This window comes from Pseudopipra pipra, chromosome 27 (assembly GCF_036250125.1).
Source record: "Pseudopipra pipra isolate bDixPip1 chromosome 27, bDixPip1.hap1, whole genome shotgun sequence".
Classification (NCBI taxonomy): Eukaryota; Metazoa; Chordata; class Aves; order Passeriformes; family Pipridae; genus Pseudopipra; species Pseudopipra pipra.
In genome coordinates, this window is record NC_087575.1 from 3,941,486 (window position 1) to 3,962,749 (window position 21,264).

Below are 21,264 nucleotides of genomic sequence, written 5' to 3' on the forward strand. Positions count from 1 at the left end.
ACCAGCAGGAAAAAGGATCCTGGTGGAAAACCATGAGCTGGGACCAAGGAATGAAGATGCTTGAATCCAGGAAGCTAAGCCTGGATTCCATGGAGAGGGAAGGGCCAGAGGAGAGGGTGGACATGCTGGAGGGATGGAGAAGAGCTCCTGAGCTGGGCCAGGCAGCTGAGAGGCACGAGGAGGAGGATGACACAGGTCCAAAGCCTCTGTGGAGAAGGGGAGTGGGCCAAGGGAGGCAGGAAGGAGACCCCTCACCCCTCGTGGGCCGTGGAAAAAGCTTGGGATGAGCACAGCTTGCCCAGCTCCAGAGCCTGGGAGATGGACACAGCTCCAGACCCAGAGGCTGGCCCCAAACCACACCAGGGCAGGTCTTCACCCCCAGAGGCTTTTTTTTGCCACGAGCAAAACCCTTCCCGGGGAAAACAGGGACACGGCACGGGGGGGCCCGTGGGCAGAGCTGGGGAGAAGGAGCCCAGGGTGGGCTCAGTCCTGAGAGCCATCCTGGGGCTGGGGGGCTCTGGGGGAAGGAGAACAGCCCTGGGAAGGGGTGAGGACCCTGGCACAGCACTGACCCCCCCCCGGAGCCACGGGGACATTCAGGGACTCCCTGGGGTGGCCACTGTGACCTGGGGTGTGGGGAGAAGGGAGGGGGGGGCAACGAGAAAACCCAAGGAAAAAGCTCTGGAAAGTGGGTCACACTCCACACTCTGCACCCCCTCCTCCTCCCCCTCATCCCCATCACCCCCTCATTCCCAAATTTCCCCCTGTGGAATTGGGGCTGGGGAGCCCACCCTTTTTCCTCCGGGCCAGCAGCAGGGTCAGGATCCATCTCTCACCTCGAGACCCCCTCCCAAAATAAAATCTGGTCTTTCAGGGAGGCAAATGCTGCTGGATCTCCCTTCTCCAGCCCGGAGTGGAAACAATTTGGAGCTGGAGAGGCCCCGGGAGCAGCTTAGGGGAGGGAAAAGGGCCCCCGAGTTCCCCCCTGACTGTCCCCCCTGCTTTCCCACAGCAGCTTTCCCGTTCCAGCCCGGCCTCAAAGCAGGCAAAAAGAAAAAAAAAAAGGAAAAAAAATCAGCCCAGACAAGACAGAAAATGTGTCTGAACCATTAAAAAAAAAAAAAAAATTGAAAAAAAAAAATAGGGCTTTAAAACAAAAAAAAAATTATTCGAAAATAATTAAAACCTCATTTCCCTCCCCTGCTTTTTTTCCCAGCTGGGAATGTGTCAGCTCGAGAGGGCAGGGATTTTTTTTTCTTTTTTTTTGCAGGCTCTAATATTTCAGTGAATGAGAAGGGAGAGTGGGAAGGGGGGGGAAAGGCAGGGCTGGGAGACAAAGAAACTGCCCTTCCTGCAGAGCCCTGACTTCGCCTGGCCGGGCTCGGGTTATCCCGGCGAGACAAAAGGGAGAGTGTTCCCTCTCCCAGAGGTGCGGGACAGATGCGGGAAGAGGGAAAAAAAAAAAAAAAAGACAAAACAACACAAAAAAAAAAAAAAAAAGTGGTAAAAAGCATAAATATAAAGTTTTGCCCCCGCAGAAATTTCAAGCGAAGAAAAAAAGTCCAGCTGCTGCTTTTCCATTTCCTCTCCCGGAGAACTGAGAATCCTGAAGAAACGATCGATCCCCGAACCCTGAGAGCGCTCGCACAAGTCTCACTGAGAGAGCCCGGAAAAGTCGTTTACACCCGGCGAGAGAGTTAAAAATTTAAATAACAACGACAGCGACAAAAAGAAGAAGAACAAAAAAAAAAAAAAAAGGCTCCGGAGTTTTTTTCAGCGCTGAGAAACCCCAGCGAGCCCCCACTTGTAAGAAACACCCCGAGAATCAACCACTAAATCAGATTTTTAACCCGGGTGTTGGGAAGGGAGCAGGAAACGTTTCCCGAGGCAAAAGGCTTGGAGTGTGCAAATTAAACCGATTAAAAATAAAAAACCAACAAACTAAAAAACACTGTGCAAAACCCCAATGAAACAGAGAAAAAAAAAAAAAAGAGAAAGAGAAAAGAAACCGGCTCTGGCAGCTCGGGCTTTTTTTTTTTTTTTTTAAGTCTGAAAGTGGGTTTTTTTAAATACCTTTTTTACGTCCTGGAAGTGGTGATGTGCCCAGAGCTCCTTTGTTTAAAGTGGGGAGATCTGAGGGGCAGAAAAGAAGGGAACTAAAAAACCCTCACCCTGGAAGGGGACGAGAAGAAAAGGTGCAGCCTCATCCAAATTGGCCGAGGGGGAGGGCCCTGAGCCGGGGAAAGGGGTGCAGGAGGAGTGGGAGTAGCGGGGAAGGAACAACCCAACCACATTCTTGAGCCAAAAGTTTTTAACTTCAAGGAGGGGCTGGGGGAGAGAGAGAGAGAGAGAGAAAAAAAAAGAGGTTGGGTTTAGCAAAGCCTGAGTGCAGACGTGATTATCACCTCCCCACTCCCGGGGAAATTCATTAGGGAAGGTTTTTCCCTGTCCAGCTCGTCCCAAATTTTAAGGGTGGGAGCAGCGAGAAGGAATTAGTGGTGGTGGGTTCACATTAAAAGAGTTGGGGGGAGATAATTCGGTTTTAATTTGGGATTTAGCCCCCTAATTTCAGGGGGTTGGATAATTCGGTTTTAATTTGGGATTTAGCCCCCTAATTTTAGAGGGGGTTGGGTAATTCGGTTTTAATTTGGGATTTAGCCCCCTAATTTTAGGGGGTTGGATGATTCGGTTTTAATTTGGGATTTAGCCCCCTAATTTCAGGGGGTTGGGTAATTCGGTTTTAATTTGGGATTTAGCCCCCTAATTTCAGGGGGGTGGATAATTCAGTTTTAATTTGGGATTTAGCCCCTTAATTTTAGAGGGTTGGATAATTCGGTTTTAATTTGGGATTTAGCCCCCTAATTTCAGGGGGTTGGATAATTCGGTTTTAATTTGGGATTTAGCCCCCTAATTTTAGAGGGTTGGATAATTGGGTTTTAATTTGGGATTTAGCCCCTTAATTTCAAGGGGTTGGATAATTCGGTTTTAATTTGGGATTTAGCCCCCTAATTTCAAGGGGTTGGATAATTCGGTTTTAATTTGGGATTTAGCCCCCTAATTTCAAGGGGTTGGATGATTCGGTTTTAATTTGGGATTTAGCCCCCTAATTTCAGGGGGTTGGATGATTCGGTTTTAATTTGGGATTTAGCCCCCTAATTTCAGGGGGTTGGATGATTCGGTTTTAATTTGGGATTTAGCCCCCTAATTTCAGGGGGTTGGATAATTCAGTTTTAATTTGGGATTTAGCCCCCTAATTTCAGGGGGTTGGATGATTCGGTTTTAATTTGGGATTTAGCCCCCTAATTTTAGGGGGTTGGAAAGCGAGGGGGTGTCACAGCAAATAAATAAATAAATGGATAAAAATCAAGTAAAAAGCACTTTTCTTGCTGATGGTTTTCTTGGATTTGGGTGTAACTCAGGTAAAATTAAGGAAAGTGGGTACTTGGATAAGTGACATCTTCAGGGTCAAAAGTTACCTCGGCTCCAGAGGAGGAAAATCTTGGAGGTTAAAAAGAGTTTTGGCCAAATAAATGTATTTTTAAAAAATAAAATAAGAAATAAAAGCACAGTGGTGATGTGAAGCCTTTCTTCTGAGGGAGGAGTTTTGTCAGTTGGGAGTTTAATTCCACTCTTTTCCTCTCCAAAAAAACCTGCAAAACCTAAAAACAAAAAAAAACTCCTAAAACAAAAAAAACCTGAAACAAAAAAAAACCCTAAAACCAAAAAAACCCCTAAAACAAAAAAAAAAAACCCTAAAACTAAAAAAAAACTCCTAAAACAAAAAAAAACCTCTAAAACAAAAAAAAACCCTAAAACAAAAAAAACCCCTAAAACAAAAAAAAACCCCTAAAACAAAAAAAAAAACCCTAAAACAAAAGAAACCCTAAAACAAAAAAAAACCCCTAAAACAAAAAAAAAACCCTAAAACAAAAAAAAAACCCTAAAACAAAAAAAAACCCTAAAACCAAAAAAAACTAAAACAAAAAAAACCACCTAAAACCAAAAAAACCCAAAACCAAAAAAAAAACCTAAAGCCAAAAAAAAAACCTAAAACCGAAAAAAAACCCCTAAAACCGAAAAAAGGCAAAAAAACAAAAAAAAAACCCTAAAATCAAAAAAAAGCCCTAAAACCAAAAAAAACTCAAAGCCAAAAAACCCCCTAAATTAAAAAAAACCCCAAAACAAAAAAAACCTAAAACGAAAAAAAACCTAAAAAACCCTAAAACCAAAAAAAAACCAAAAAAAACCCCCAAAAAAACCAACAAAAAAAACCCCTAAAACAAAAAAAAAAAACCTAAAACAAAAAAAAAAAACCAACCAAAAATACTTCCCTCTGCTTCTCGCTTTCGGAGCCACGGCTTTTCTTTCAATAATATACATAATAAAATGCACATGGCCCTTCTCTCTGCTCCCTGCACACCCACAGCCTTTCCCGGAAGGTGCCGGAATTCTCCCTGGAAAAGCCCCAAATCCAGCTGCTTTTCCAGGTCCCGGAGGTTCAGAGGAGCTCCTGCCCCAAAGGGTGGATTGAGAGGAGTTTTCCTGGAGCTCAGGCCCTTTTTTTCCCCCTTTTTTGAGGCTTCACATCCTCAAATCCCCAATTCCCAGAGGGGCAGGAATTCCAGGGAAACTCATCCCTTCTCCCGGTGTCTTTGACCACTTCCTTTGTTCTCCCGGCTCTTCCTAATCAACCCCCCGCCGGTTTTAGAGGAGGCAGGAGGATGCTCGGCCTAATTAAACCCCGCCTAATTAAGAGCGAGCTGGGCAAAGGCGGAGCTGCTTTTCCCGGGAATGGGAGAGCCTTGCGTGGAATGCGGCTCTGTCAACACCCCAAGGAGATACAGACCCCGTTCCTGGGTTTAACTAAACCTGCCTTGGGAATTCCAGAATTCCTGGGGCAAAAATAGCCACCGAAAAATTTACATTTTTCCACTCCCGAGGTCAAAGCTGTGGGGGGAAAAGATTAACTCTCCAGTCCAAGCTTAGTTTAAACTTCTTTGTGTTGGGATCATCACATTGTTTATGGTGTTAAAGGTGTCCTAAAAAACACACACGAGGGTTTTGTTGTGTCTGCAGGAGCTCCCAGAAATCTGTTTGTGGCTTTTGACCACAAATAGTCCAAAAAACCCCCAACCCAAACTTTTCAGGTGTCCAAATGTCAGAGAATGATAAAACCTCTGGAGAGGGAAGGGACACCCACCCCTCCAAGGATCAAAACTTAATAGTAAAAACCATCCAAAAAACACCCAAAAAAATCCAATAAAAACACTCAAAAAACACCAAAAAACCACAAAAAAAAAAAACACACCCAAAAAAAATCCAAAAAAACCCCTCGAAATTTCAAGTGTCCAAATATTAGAGAATTATAAAACCTCTGGAGAGGGAAGGGACCTCCCCCCCAAGGATCAAAACCTAGTGGTAAAAAACACCCAAAACACACTCAAAAAACACCCAAAACCCACCCAAAACACACTCAAAAAACAAGCAAAAAACACCCCAAAAAACCACCCCAAATCCCCCCCCCTCTGAACTTTCAAGTGTCCAAATATTAGAGAATTATAAAACCTCTGAACAGGGAAGGGACCTCTCCCCCCAAAGGATCAAAACCTAATAGTAAAAACCATCCAAAAAACACCCAAAAAAATCCAATAAAAACACTCAAAAAAACACCAAAAAACCACCCAAAAAAAAAACAACTACAAAACACCCCCAAAAAAATCTAAAAAACCCCCCCAAACTTTCAAGTGTCCAAATATTAGAGAATTATAAAACCTCTGGACAGTGAAGGGACCTCCCCCCCAAGGATCAAAACCTAGTGGTAAAAAACACCCAAAACACACTCAAAAAACACCCAAAACCCACCCAAAACACACTCAAAAAACAAGCAAAAACCACACAAAAAACCCACCCCAAATCCCCCCCCCTCTGAACTTTCAAGTGTCCAAATATTAGAGAATTATAAAACCTCTGAACAGGGAAGGGACCTCTCCCCCCCAAGGATCAAAACCTAATAGTAAAAAACACCCAAAAAACACCCCAAAAACTCCAATAAAAATACTCAAGAAACACCAAAAAACCACCCAAAAAAAAACCCAAAAAAAACCCTCGAAATTTCAAGTGTCCAAATATTAGAGAATTATAAAACCTCTGGAGAGGGAAGGGACACCCACCCCCAAGGATCAAAACCTAATGGTAAAAAACACCCAAAACACACTCAAAAAACACCCCAAAAAACCCAAAAACCACTCAAAACCCACCCAAAACCCACTCAAAAAACACCCCAAAAACACCCACCCCAAATCCCCCCCCTTGAACTTTCAAGTGTCCAAATATTAGAGAATTATAAAACCTCTGGAGGGGGAAGGGACCTCCCCCCAAAAGGATCAAAACCTAATAGTAAAAACCATCCAAAAAACACCCAAAAAAATCCAATAAAAACACTCAAAAAACACCCAAAACCCACCCAAAAAAACCACCCAAAAAACACCCAAAAAAATCCCAAAAAAACCCTCAAAATTTCAAGTGTCCAAATATTAGAGAATTATAAAACCTCTGGAGAGGGAAGGGACCTCCCCCCCAAGGATCAAAACCTGATAGTAAATCAATCAATCAATAAATAACAAATAGATATAAAGCCATAAATGGAGAGTTTCCTTCTTTCTTCTCCAGGTGCTGAATCAGCCACAGCTCTGGGCTTTTGGGCAGTGTTTTATTTGGGCTGTTCTTTGTGTGTAGAACAGATTTTATCCCCTGTCTCCCCTCTGCCACCATCCTGCTCACCCCATTCCTCGTTAATTAGCACGGAAGTGATCCCAGACCACAATTAATTCACATTTCCTGGGTGCTTTTACCCTCCTCTCTCCACCCCAGCCCTACAAACCACTGGCAGGTGAGGGGGAAATCCACCCTTTTATTATTTTATTTTCCCTGCATTCCACTTTGGAGGGTTAGGAAGCATTTTAATCCCTCCAGCACATGGAAAACTCCCTGAACATGGAATTTTCAGCTGATGTTCCAGAGCTTTCCAGGGCAGAGCAAACCCCCAAATCTCTGCCACTAAGTTGTGCCCCCAAGTGCCACATCCAGGGGTGTTTTTTGGGCAATTCCAGGGATGGTGATTCCACCACTGCCCTGGGAAGGTGCCTGACCACCCTTTCCATGAAGGAATATTCCATAATATCCAACCTGAACCTCTCCTGGTGCAACCTGAGGTGGTTTCCTCTCCTCCTGTCCCTTGTTCCCTGGGAGCAGGAGAGCTGGAGAGGGGCTTGGGACAAGGGATGGAGGGACAGGACACAGGGAATGGCTTCAAACTGGAATTTAGGTGGGATATTGGGAAGGAATTGATCCCTGGGAGGGTTGGGAGGGGCTGGGATGGAATTCCCAAAGAAGCTGGGAAGTGTCCAAGGCCAGCTTGGAGCACCCTGGGCTAGTGGGAGGTGTCTCTGCCCATGGCAGGGGGTGGAATGGGATGAGCTTAAAGGTCCCTTCCAACCCAAACCAGTCTGGGATTCTTTGATCTGGGAATTTGGGGGGGGTGAGTTCTGATCCTGCCAATTCCTTCCCTCTATTCCCGGACAAAAGTGTGGGAGATGCTGCCTCCAGTCCCCCCAGGGACTGTCAGGAACACCCAGCAAAGCTGCCTGAAAGCAGCTTGAATTTTTTCCATTTCTGGCTTTATTGAGTGTCAGCTAAGAAGGGCCTTTGCTAAAATTAGGGGCACTAATTTTGACTAATTTTAACACACGAGTTGCCTCTCGCAGGGATGACACAACTGCTGTCAGGGCAACGACAGTTCTGGGCTGTGATGTCACTGAGGGGAAAAAAAGGGGTGAAAAAAGGGGAAAAAAGGGGGAAAAGAAAAGGGGGAAAAAGGAAAAAAAAAGGAGAAAAAAGGGGGGGGAAAGAAAAAAAAAGGAGGGGAAAAAGGGGGGAAAAAGAAAAAAAAGGAGAAAAAAAAGGGGAAAAAACGGAAAAAAAAAGGGGGGGGAAAGGGAAAATAAAAGCAAGATTGGGCTCTGGTGTTGAGATTCCTGCTGAGAACTGAGGTCAGGGAATGTGGGATTCCCACTGCTGCTCCCAGCTCCCTGCCAGGCTGTGTCCTGGCAGATCCACAGCTGCTCCCTCTGCCTTTGAAAGTCAGGAATGAAGGCTGAGAAACCAGGGGATGCTGAGCTGGACCCCCAGGACCTGATAATGGGATGGGGAGGGCTCCCTTGCCAAGGTCTCCACTCCTCCTGGAGGACCCAGAGAATCTTGGAATGGGTTGGGAGGGACCTTAAAGATCCCCCTGTTCCAGGGACCCTCCCCCTGCTCCAGGTTGCTCAGGTGGTTGTTTCTTGGGGCCAGGACCACCTGAGACCCTCCCTCCCTCCTCCAGGAGGTGCAGGATGTGTCCAGAGCCCCGTCCTGACTCTGGAGCCAAAATCCTTTTGCTGCTGTTGCTGTCAGTGAGATCTGTGAGATGAAGACAGAGCCCAAGACACACAATTCCCACCCTTCTCCAGGTCTGCTGAGGGACAACCACCTCTCCCTGTGCCCTTATTTGCTGGGGACACACTGGGGTGAAGATCTGTGACCCAAAGACCAGGAGCAATCACTGGGATATCAGGAGCAGACACATCCACCTGCCCATTCCACCTCCTTGGTTCCTGCCCCCCAGGCAGTGGGAGCTGCTGGATCCACGTGGATGTGGGATGGAGAGGGATCCTGTGCCAAGGTCTCCATTCCTCCTGGGTGGGGAGCCAAAGGTGCTCTGTCCTGGATGGATCCATGTGGATGTGGATCCTGGGTTAATGGTTGGACTCAGTGACCTGGGAGGGCTTTTCCAACCTAAACAATTCCCTGGTTCTGTGATTCCCCTGAGGGAGGGACACGATGCCATCCTTGGTGCCTCCGCCCTGGAGTCCAAACCAGATGCAGGGAATTTCCAGGAACTTCTCATCAAATTTTCATGAAGGGCTCAAGATCAAAACTGGGCTCCATCAGCACCACATGAGCCATCTAAAGACAGTCAGGAACAAACTCAGGCCAAGGTTTCCTCAGGGAAATTGTTCCAAGCATTAACTCCTTCACTTGCTGCCCAGTTTCACACCCAAGGGGCAGGTTTTGAACCCCAAACCAGGCTGGGGTTCAGGCTGGCTGATCCCCTTCTCTGACATCCCAAATATCAGCCCAGACCATTCTCCTGCCTCACCTCTGGCTGAGCCAAAGGAACGTTTGTTTGCCTAAAACATGCACTAAAAAAAAAAAAAGCCCTTTGTGGACACCCAAAAAGGGAGGATTCATGACAAGAACTCTCCAAACGTGCAGCCAGGGAAGAGAAAGGATGAGCCAGGGAATAGGTGATCCCTGAGGTTTGGAAAAGCTGGATCAGGTGTGCTTGTGGCACTGCTGCCCACAGTTAATGCCAGAGCAGTGGAGCCTGGGAGGGGAAGGGTTAAATGATGCTCTGATGATCTCCCTCCTTAATTATCTCCCTCCTTAATCACTGTGGGCAGTGGATGGGAGCAGCACAAGGGGGAGGTCAGTGCCAGCCCTGAAAAAGGATGGAAATTATCCCATCTCCTGAGCAGCAGGGAAGAGCAGTGGCTTTCACCTCCTGCATGTTCCCACTCCTGCACATCGTCCAGGTGCCCTCAAAATTCACCACACAGCCCCCCCCCAAAAAAACCCCCAAAATCATCCCAAGGGATCACCCCATGGCTGACACCCAAAACAGAATCCCAGGATGGGTTGGGTTGGAAGGGACCTGAAGGATCACCTCGTTCCACCCCCCCCTGCCACGGGCAGGGTCACCTCCCACTATCCCAGATTGCTCCAGGTTGGAGCCTTGGACAATTCCAGGGATGGGGCAGCCACAGCTTCTCTGGGCAACCTGTGCCAGGTTCCCCAGGGGGGGAATTCTTGGCTCTACATCCAACGTGGATTCACTTGGATGAGAGTCTGTGCCCATCCCAAGACTTTGGGTTCCAATCAGGGGCATCCAGACAGGAGCAGGTCGGCTCCAGACGGAGACCTGTGGAAGGCACAGGAAGATCTGAGTGACCCCAGGGCTGGGAAAAGGCACCAACAGAGCTGATTAAACCCCCATCACCTCCTGCAATTCCCAGGGCTGGAGGAACATTCCCTAATTTCACACAGTCACGTGAGGAATCACGTCCAGGGAGGGAATTGGGACGAGGGATCGGGGTTGAGAGGCAGGACTGACCCCAAGGTGCCCACTCAGGCCTCACCACTCTCAGCCTCTCTCTATGTGTGTGTGTGTGTGTAAGATTTCCAGCCCTCCAGCCTGTGACCACGGGGTTGCAACATTCCTTTTGTTTTCTAGGAATTCGACTCCACCAAGGAGGGGGAAACCACAGGGAAATTGTTTCAACGTGCGCGCTGGGGCTCGGGAGAGAGCGGGGCTGTGATGTCGAACACAGCCAAGCTGGTTAAAAAAAACACACTTTTTATTTCAACCTAAAGGAAAGGAACTCTTCTTTTTTTTTAAGTTTGGCAGGCTGAGCCCAGCCCAGGCAAGGGCAGATCAAAGCCGGGCGAGTCTGCTGCGAAAAATCAATTTATTAAGATTTTATTCATTAAAAAAAGAAAAAAACAACCCAAAAAAGTTCCCCGGCCAGCGAGGTGGGATTTCGCTGTGGAACTTTTGACACGGGAGCTGCTTTATTTAGAAGGCAAAAATTGCCTCTTTCTCCTGCCCAGGAGAAAGGTGATCCCTCCATTTCCCCTGTAATTCCGACCAGGGACACACCAACACCTTTCTTGTCGCCCTCAGGTGGGGCTGGAGGCACTTCCAGGGGGAGGAGGTGGGAATCTCCCACCACATCCCTCTGCTCCAGCCCCACGGAGCTCCCACCTTCTTGTCTTCTCCATTCAAAGCTCGCCCATTTTCAAACCTTTTTTTTTTGTTGTTGGGTTTTTTTTCGGGTTTTTTTGGTTTTTTTTTTCATTTGTGGCTCTTTTTCTCCCCTCCGTGAAATCTGCAGCACAGAAGTTTGACTTGGCAACGCTGCTGGAACAGATGGAGAACACTGGCCCAGCTCCCCCAGATCCCAGCAACTTCTGCTCGATGCCGTGTGCAGGATTTCCAGCCACTCACTGCTTGGATGGGCCAAGGCAGAGCCTAAAAAAAAAAAAACCACCCCAAAAAAATCCCAGTTTTCAGATAGAGGAGCTGGAATTTTCTTTAGGATGTGAGTAATCCACAGGTGACCACGTGAGTGGCCTTCCCCCAAAGGTCCAAAGCCTGCAGGTTCCAAGGGAGCTGATTTCAAGTGAGAACAACGGGATTATTTTAGGGAAAGCTTTAAAATCCTTCCCTTGGTGGAAGCACCAGAGTGGTGGATCCACAACTGGATTCTCATGGAGGTGAAGATGGGGCAGAACACATTGCAAGAACATCCACACATTTCTCAGCTGGGAAAAAGGCACAGGTTGGAGTCATTCCCTGTGGGAGAAAATCCTTTTTTTGTCTCCCAGCGCCAACAACTGAGGAAAAACCTCATGGAGGTTGTTCCCAATCCCAGCCCAGTTGGCACAAGGAGAGGGAAAAGGGATGAATCCACAGGGAGATTCAGGAGGAGGGGAGCACAGGGCAACACTTTGCCACTTTGCCACTCCCAGGTGGCTCCTGGTGGTTTTCCTGACCCAGGTGGGTTAAAATGACAACAAGCAAAACTTGGGCAGGTTCACAAAAACCAGCCAGAAACGGGGAGGATTTCCCTGTGGGAAGCAAATCTTCTGGAAGGGGATTGTTGGAAGTTCTGGGCTCACCAGGAGACTCTTTCAGCCAGAGATTTGTTGGGAATTGAGGAGACTCAGGGGACGTGGGGTGGTGGTGGCAGAAGGGTTGGACTCCGTGATCTTGGAGGGCTTTTCCAACCTTAACTTCAAGTTTGGACATTCCCTAGTCTTTTTTTTATTTATTTATTTATTTTAATTCCAGACCCAGAACAGGCAGATGGGAGCAGATGGGATGTATCCAAAGGTGCTGATGGCTCTGGCCAAAGTCCCTGGGAGGCTGCTCTCCATCATCCCTGGGAGCACAACCTGTGTGAGCAGCCAGCAGGTCGTGGGCAGGGATTATTCCCCTTTTTTTCAGCACTTCCAGGCCACATCTGGACGTTGCCTCTGGCCTCTGCTCCCCCCTCCCAGCAGAAGGAAGACAGGGATATGTCCCACTGAGCTGGACAGGGGTTGGGGAGCTGCTGGAGGAGCAGGGGGTGTGGAGAAGGAGCTGGTTCACATCTACAGCCACCAAACAGCAGGGCACAGAGAGATTTCAGAGGAGATCCAGAGATTCCAAAGGAAGATCCAGAGATTCCAAAGGAAGATCCAGAGATTCCAAAGGAGATCCAGAGATTTTGCTTTGCTTGCTGTGCAGAACCAGCTGGGAAATGCGAATCCTCTCAGGTTTCCTCCTGCCTGGGCTTTCTTTCCTTCCCTTCCCGTCCCAGGCTTTGCCTCCACGGAAGGTGGAACACAAACCCTGCCAGACCACGCAGGCAACGTTGGAGCTGGGACAGTACAGAGTGTGCTGGAAGGGGTTCCCCCCTCCCTGCAGCCCCAGTGCCACGGACAACAAACCCTCCTGAGCTGCAAATCCAGCCCTGAGTTCTCCCCAGTGCTCCAAACCCTCGAGCGGAGCCCGACTCTGCCACCCACAAATGGTGTCACACCAGCTGCAGGGGTGGAACGAGCTCCATCCCAAATCAGCACAACAAGGGCTGTTCTTCTGACCTGAAAATGTTGCTTCATGGATAACATCCGGATCCTGGGATTCTCTTCCTGCCCCGGGACATCTAAACTGGAGCAGAACCATCCCCTGAGCACGACACAAGGGAGGAGAAGACTTTTGCTCCAAACCTGGCTCCCAGCAGGGAATGGCTTCCCACTGCCAGAGGGCAGGGTTGGATGGGACATTGGGAAGGAATCTTTCCCTGGGAGGGTGGGGAGGCCCTGGCAGAGGTTGCCCAGAAAAGCTGTGGCTGCCCCATCCCTGGAAGTGTCCAAGGCCAGGTTGGAGAAGGGAAGGCTCCAGGGAGAGCTTAGAGCCCCTTCCAAGGCCTAAAGAGGCTCCAGGAGAGCTGGAGAGAGACTTGGGACAAAGGATGGAGGGAATGGAGGGACAGGACACAGAGAATGGCTTCAAAGTGAAGGAGGGGAAATTTAGGTGGGATATGGGGATGGAATTCCTGCCTATGAGGGTGGGGAGGCCCTGGCAGAGGTTGCCCAGAGAAGCTGTGGCTGCCCCATCCCGGGAAGTGTCCAAGGCCAGGTTGGAGCAACCTGGGATAGTGGGAGGTGTCCCTGCCCATGGCAGGGGGTGGGAGTGGAACTGGATGGTCTTTAAGGTCCCTCCCAACCCAAACCACACTATGCTTCCACAATTCCCATCATTCCATCCCATCAGTGCAGCCTCCTCACAGGAATCACTCGGTGTCTTGAGCTGCCTGGCAGAAGATCTCTGAGCCCCTCAGGAGTCGCATCATCCCTTGGTCATCCCACAAATACTATTAATATTTCCAGGGCCGGGGAAGGAGATTTTCCTTTTTAAATCCTTTGGCTCATCCAGGGGCTCTGCCTGTCAGGGCCGTGTCACCCTCTGCTCCGAGTTCCTCCATCAACTGATGTCACCCTTTGGCCACAGACTCTCCCACCCATCACCTGCAGAGTCTCCTTCCCAGAGAGAACAACCCAGGAGCCAGCAGAATTTAGAATTTAGATCTCAACAGATCTAAACTGGAGGGAACAGTTCAGCTCTTACTTCTCTGCCTTTCCCTGGGAGGTACAAAAAAAAACCCCCTTCTTTTCTTGTCCCCGCCCCGGGTGCCAGCTGTGAACCGACGGCAGGAGCGACTTTCCCTCGGTGCCAACACCTCCGTGAGTTATTCCCTGGAAAAAAAAAGCCATTCCTGGCTGACGTCTGACACGGTGCAGGCGGTGGACAAGGGCCTCAGAGGGCTGGTGCAGCTGCTGGGGGAGCAGGAACCGTGCCAGGAAAGGTGCTGGTGGGAGCCGACGCCGGTGCCAGGAGGTTTTATTTTTGGGAAATGTTCAAGGGACTCGCCAAGACGAGGGATTGAAAGGCTGGAGGAGCAGAATGGCAACGGAATTTCGCTTCCTCCATGGCCTGTGTTGCTCCTGGACTGGCCTTTGGCAGCAGTGCCAGGACAAGGGGGAATGGTTTCAAACTGCCCGAGGGATATTGGGATGGAGTTCCTCCCTGGGAGGGTGGGGAGGCCCTGGCACGGGTTGGGCAGAGAAGCTGTGGCTGCCCCATCCCTGGAAGTGTCCAAGGATGGGGCTTGGAGCAACCTGGGATAGTGGAAGGTGTCCCTGCCCATGGCAGGGGGTTGGAACTGGATGATCCTTAAAGTCCCTTCCAACCCAAACCATTCTGGGATTCCCTGGATCTGTGACCTTCCATCTTCCATCAGAAGCACAGGGGAAAAAAATAAAGTAAAATCACTGCTAGGAATATTTACAGACCCCAGATTGGCCAAGTTTTCCACAGGGATAAGGACAAGGCCATGAAAAGCAGGGAGCTGAGGCCCAGAGGCCGTAAAACAGAGCTAAGACTGATCAAAGGCCTCAAGAAAGTCCCTGGTCACAGGGCTGGCAAGGCTGAGGGGCTCATTTTATCAAAGCAAAAGGAAGTCTGAGGGATAAATTGGTTGCCAGGCATGGATATCACTGGGGGAAGGGGAAATGTGGGATAGAAAATGACCCTTCACCATCAGAGAAAAAACCATCACGAGCCGGACGCCAAATCCAGATGATTAAAAATGAGGAATGAGGAGAGGGAGTTTTAACAGCAACCTGGGGCAGTGGAAGTGTCCCTGCCCATGGAATGAGGTGGGCTTTGAGGTCACTTCCAACACAAACCAGTCTGGGATTTGCCACTGCCACAAGATTCCGAGGAAGTCACGGATCACCCTGAGCGAGTCTGGATGTCTCGAGGGAGGAAACGCAGCGGTCAGATGGATGGATGGGCTCAGGACCAGGAGAAATGGGTGAAATTTGGTAATCCCTGACAGATATGAGGTCACTGGGGATGATCTCATGTCCCTTCTGGCCTCTGTGGAGCTCTGTCACCGTGTAAATGTCACCACACCTGCTCAGGGTGGGGAGGGGATGATTCCCAGCCCTTCCCTGGGCTGTTCCCCCCATCAAAACGACAATTATGGCACTGATGGTTCCAGCTAAAAATCCCAGATCACCCCCTTCCCCTGGGATTCCTCCTCTGAGCCTGCTCCCTTGGGCATTCCTGCCCAAACCTGCCCTCCCAACCCTCTCTGTGTTTTTAATCCAAGCCTAAGACCAGGCTCAGCAAAGCCTCTGCTGTGTCTGAAGGGCTGTCAAAGCCCAGAACTGCCCATTCCTTGGTTGGGCTCCTGCAGAGCCTCCACTGTCTCTCCAAGGGTCCATCCCCTCATCCAAGGAGCACCTGGTGGGTGCTGGAGACCCCAAAGACCTGCTGAGTCCCCCAGGAGGGCAGGGGGACGTGTTTAAGCCATGGACACACACAGCCAGTGGCTCTCTGAGCCCATTCCAGGCTCACAGGAGGACACAAAAACTCCAGGGAATACCCTCCATCCAACACTCGAATTCCCAATTCCTGCAACGAGCCACGGGACAATTTTTTTCCTCCTCTTTTTTTTTTTTTCCCACTGTGGAGTTTTCTTTTCCCCCTCTTCCCTCCAGCCCAGTGTTCCCATGTTCCCGTGGCTGGTTGGTTTTTTTTTTAGGGATCCAATCCCAGCCACCCCTCAGGAAGTTTGTGCCTTTCCTGCAGGTTTCCTGGTCCTGCTCACAGGAGACATGAGTTCATCCAGGCTCCCTCTGTCTAATCACTAACAGACATGGAAAAAACCCCCTCACACACCCGAGGAGAACATAAACATCCATGTGATGTGCACAAGCTTATGGAGACGGGACTATGGGAAACACATGGTTCCATTTTAATAAAAAACTCTTACATTTCCAGGGCTTTTTTCTATTTTTTTTCCCTTTTTTTTTTTTTTTCCCTTTTTTTTTTCTCTTCCCCCTTTTTTATGGCTTGTTTCACCGAGCTGTGAATAGCAAGGGCCTGTTTTGTTGTTATTGTTGTGTTTTATGAGGACAACTCTGTGTCCACAGCCCCAGACATCACATATTTTGGGTGGTGGGGGGAGATAAAGCTTCCCTTGGCTCCCACCCAGGTCTCTGTTAACTCCTTCTGGGATTGCTCAGGCTCTGACAGCCGGGGATGGGGTGGTCAAGAAGCCCCATGTGTTCTGAAATATTTTATCTAATCTCTCTTCTCAAACAATTTCAGCCCCTCACTTGGATTCTTCCAAGTCCTTTATGGGGTTTTTTTGTTGTTTTTGGGGTTTTTTGGGGGGACTCATGAGCAGTTTCCTGAGGGATTTTGGGTTGGGGAGGGGGAAGAAGTTTGGCTGCCCAGCTGGGCCAGGAAAAAGAGGATGTGGAGGATAAGGACACGTTTAGCTCATAAATCATGGAATCAAGGAATGGTTTGGGCTGGAAGGACCTTAAAGCTCATCCAGTCTCACCCCCTGGGACACCTCCCACTGTCCCAGGTTGCTCCAACCTGGCCTTGGACACTTCCAGGGATGGGGCAGCCACAGAGGAGCAACCTGTGCCAGGGCCTCCCCGCCCTCCCAGGCAGGAATTCCATCCCAATATCCCCTCTAAATTTTCCCTCTGTCAGTTTGAAGCCATTCCCTGTGTCCTGCCATTCCAGGCCCTTTTCCAGAATCCCTCTCCAGCTGTCTCAGAGCCCACTGGAAGTTTGGTCACATCTTAACACCATCCTGTCACCACGGTCATGGAATCAGAGAATCCCAGGATGGTTTGGGCTGGAGGGACTTTAAAGATCATCTCATTCCAAACTCTGCCACGGGCAGGATGGGGAGTGGGATGTGCCAGGGTCCAGGATGTTGGGCTCATCCCAGCAGACCTGGATCACAAGGCTCAGGATGACCAAGCCTTTCTTTTCCCAAGAAGAGGAGACACCTTGTTTTCCCAGACAGACCTTTCCAGGCGATTTTCCTTATCAGGATATGAACTCTGGATGACTTAAATGCAGGGATTTGTTTTTTTTGAGGGGAGGGGGAACTCAGCAGGCTGAAGTGCAGGATGGATATTTGGGGGCAAAGTCGGGGCACCAGCCTGTTCCTCCTCCTCCTGCTCCTCCTCCTCCTTCTCTTCCCATTCTGTGATTCCCAACCCAGCATCCCAGCTTTGTTCCCACTTCAAAAGCCCCTCCAAAGCCCATCCAGCCCTGGTCTACAGCAGAGTATAAACAGGCAGACCCCCTTCCAGGCAGACCCCATTCCAGGCAGACCCCATTCCAGGCAGGGCCAGGAGGTGGATTTGTCCAGAAATCCCAGGAATCCTGCCCGAGGGCTGGAGAAGAGGAAACCCTGGGAAAAGCCACTTTCCCTGAAATGCTTCATTAATGTTGTCACTTTTAACACCAAAATGGCCTTGAAATATCATCAATCTGGGTTGAGATCAGACCAAATCATGCAGATAAAGCCCCGAGGGGGTTCAGCTCCGTGGAGGAAGACGATGGGATGGAGGGACAGCAGCTTTCCAGAGGTAAAAAGGCCACCAGACGTGGCCAGCACAGCAGAAAAGGGGCACGTGCAGGGTGCAGGGAGCCTCACATGGGCCTGATTAGAGATTCCTGAGCATCCCTTCCTGCCATTCCCTGTTCCTCAGCCGGGCTCCCGCCGCGTGCCGGGATTCCGGCTGCTTGGTGAAGTGAAGGAACGCGGGCGTCGGGCAGGAAGGAAGGGGGAAAATCCCACCTCAAATCTAATCCTACCACCCCAGGAGCGCCTGGATCCGCCCTGCCAGGGGTTTGGAGGGGGGATCACGGGGTTCCTCCTTCCCAGCAAAGGCTGGACCCGCTTTTCAAGCCGTTTATTTATGGACGAGGAAAGGGAAAGTCAATAAAAGGGCACGATTTTGATCCTTCCCAGTGGGAGGATGAAACCTGGACTGACACAGAGAGAATATTCACATGCCTGGAATATCCCTGGAGGTTTCTCCTCGCTGCCATTCCACTGCAGGGCATCTTCTGCAAGACCTTTCACCCCCAGTAGCCTCTTTTTTCTCTTCCTCTTTTATTCCCGTTACAGCTCCTTGGGGAGGAGGGAAATGAATCTGCTGCCCCTGCTGATGTTTTCCCCATCACTAAAAAGAAGCTCCCTGGAACAAACCCCGAATTCTCAGCACTGATAGTGTTTCTGCCCAGGGAAAGGGACAAAAATCCCTCCAGGAACACTCCTAAGGCTGGAAAAGGACTCAGATCCCATCCGGGCTCTGCTGATTCCTTCAGGATTTTACTGTCCTGCATCACTCTGGGATGTTCAATCCTGCTCTCCCCCTTCCCTCTCCCCTCCTGTGCTGGATATAATTCTGTTTATTTTGGGATTCACTAGAAAATCCCTAAATTTTGTGCTGGCTGCAGGGAAAAAGGTTTGCTGGGATGAGAGGGAAGGGGATGAAGGGAGGAAACGAGGGGCAGAGGGGTCTCCGAGCCCCAAACACCCCTCTGACTCCACAGGCTGCTTGTGCCACACTGGCATCCTGAAAGACCACAGCTCCAGGGAAAATGGGGCTATTCCAGCTCTCACCAAAAAACCAGGAGGATCCTGCCCACTTCCTAGAACATTCCTGGAACTGAGGAGTGCAGAGGTGCAGTTCTGCGGAGCCGTCACGTTCCATGTGGAGAGCTGCCCCGGCGCTGAGCTCAGGCCCGAGCTCCACTCCGAGCCCAGGACGGATTCCAAGCCCTTTGGCCGCTTCCCCACGTTGGATCTGCCGGAGTCAGGCTGAGCTCTGCACCCTCAGAGCTCAGGAGAGGACACGGGGATCCTGCTTTTTTATCCCTCCGAGGGACAGGACACAGGGAATGGCTTCAAAGTGACAGAGGGGAAATTTAGGTGGGATACTGGGATGGAATTCCTGGCTGGGAGGGTGGGGAGGCCCTGGCACAGCTTGGGCAGAGAAGCAAGTGTCCAAGTGTCCAAGGTTGGAGCAATCTGGGATAGTGGGAGGTGTCCCTGCCCATGGCACTGGATGAGCTTTAAAATCCCTCCCAACCCAATCCATTCCACAACTCCATAAGATACTGGGAATGGGAGAAACAGGACAAACACAAACCACAGCCTGACACAGAGAGACTGTGAAAGGGTCAGTGTGACACCAGGGTCAGAGCACCCCCAGAACTTCAGGTTCCCGTGGGACAGAGCAACCAAAATCCAGTGGGGTTTAGCAAGTGGCTTGGAAATCTCCCAGGAATCTCTGGTTTCCGGCAAGTTGGAATTCAAACAAATTCTCCTGGTGGTGTTCAGACAAAACTCAGCACCGAGGGAGCTGGAATTGGGTGGTTGTGTAGGGGATGAGCAGAAGTTTTTCACTGTATTTCTGCTCAAAGCTCAGAGGTCGGATTTTGGGCCGTTTACTCTGATGCAAATTAACTGTTCCAGCTACTGGGCTGACAAACCCAGTTATTCCCTAAAGGAAAGGCTGGAATCAAGCTCAGGAGGTGGTACTAAGGACACGAGCCCGGAAACCCCAGTGCACTGAGGTGCTCCAAGGAAATGGGGGGAGTGGGAGTCCAGGAACAGCGGGGAAGTCGTGCCCTCTGGCCAGGAAAATCCCTCTGGAAATAAACCTGGAAGTGGCTACTGGCCATGTGGCCAGAAACCACCAACTGGCCACTGCTGCTGAAGGAGCTGCAGAAGTGATAACAGGAGTGATGAGTCTCTTCTGTCCCAAGTGCAGCTTTGCTTCCTCCTCAGTCCGAGGTCACTCCTTGTCCCAAATCCCTCTCCAGCTCTCCTGGAGCCCCTTTAAGCCCTGGAAGGGGTTTAAGGTCTCCCCAGAGCCTTCTCTTCTCCAGGTGAACACCCCCAGCTCTCCCAGTCTCTCCAGAGCCCTCGGAGCATCTCCGTGGTTTCCTCTGGACTCCCTCCAGCAGCTCCACGTCCTTCTGCTGTTGAGGACCCCGGAGCTGGAGGCAGCTCTGCAGGTGGGGTCTTACCTAAGGGGAGCAGAGGGGGAGAATCCCCTCCCTCATCCTGTTGGTCTCACACCTGATCCAGTTGCTCTCAGGTTTGGATCACTGCTGGTCTTGGTGTCACCCCATCACACACCCCAGAGTGCTGCTCCCACCTCTGAACCCTCAGTGTCCACTGGGGAGCTTCATTTGCATCAATTCTAATGACTTTTATAGAGTTATAGATCCACAGAGTCACCTGAGCTGGAAGGGACCCACAAGGATCATTGATCCAACTCCTGGCCATGCCCAGACACCCCAACAATCCCCCCCTGTCCCTCAGAGCCTTGTCCAAACCCTCCTGGAGCTCTGGCAGCCTTGGGGCTGTGCCCACTGCCCTGGGGAGCCTGGGCAGTGCCCAACCACCCTCTGGGGGAAGAACCTTTCCCTAATTCCAGGTTATACTGTGGATATAATTACGCCCTGGGCACTTGGGTGTCATTTTGTGGCTGTTGAAACTGAGGTTTCACTTGGTTCCTCCAGTCAAAGTTGCAGCCTGGATTAACCTGGATTGCTCAGTAATCATTGGAGAATACTGGAACATCCTGAGCGGGAAGAGACCCCTAAGGATCATCCAGTGCAACTCCTGGCCCTGCACAGGACACCCCAACAATCCCCCCCTGTCCCTCAGAGCATTGTCCAAGAGTTCTGGACATGTTCCCCAGGGTTTTCCTTTGTTCTTCTCCACCCCCTGCCCCTCTTTATTTAAGGAGCTGGGGCTTCATTTGTCCCCTACAAATACAGAAACATCCACAGCAACAATGCAGCAGGATTTCTGTAGAATCCTGGAATATCCTGAGCGGGAAGGGACCCCCAGGGATCATCAGGACACCCCAACAATCCCTCAGAGCATCATCCAAACCCTCCTGGAGCTCTGGCAGCCTTGGGGCTGTGACCAAACGCTGGGGAGCCTGGGCAGTGCCCACCCACCCTCTGGGGAGGAAGAACCTTTCCCTGGGATCCATCCCAACCCCCCTGGCACAGCTCCAGCCGTTCCAGGTCCCGTCCCTGCTCACAGAGAGCAGAGGTGGCTGTTGTCCCTCTGCTTCGAGGAAAAGGGATGTTATTAAACACCCTCCAGCAGTTCAAGCCAATCCTGGAATTCCTCCTCCTTCCGAGTCCCCAGCCGAGGTTCTGGTGACGCTTCCACCGCCTCTCCTGACCCAGAGCGCTGCTCGGAG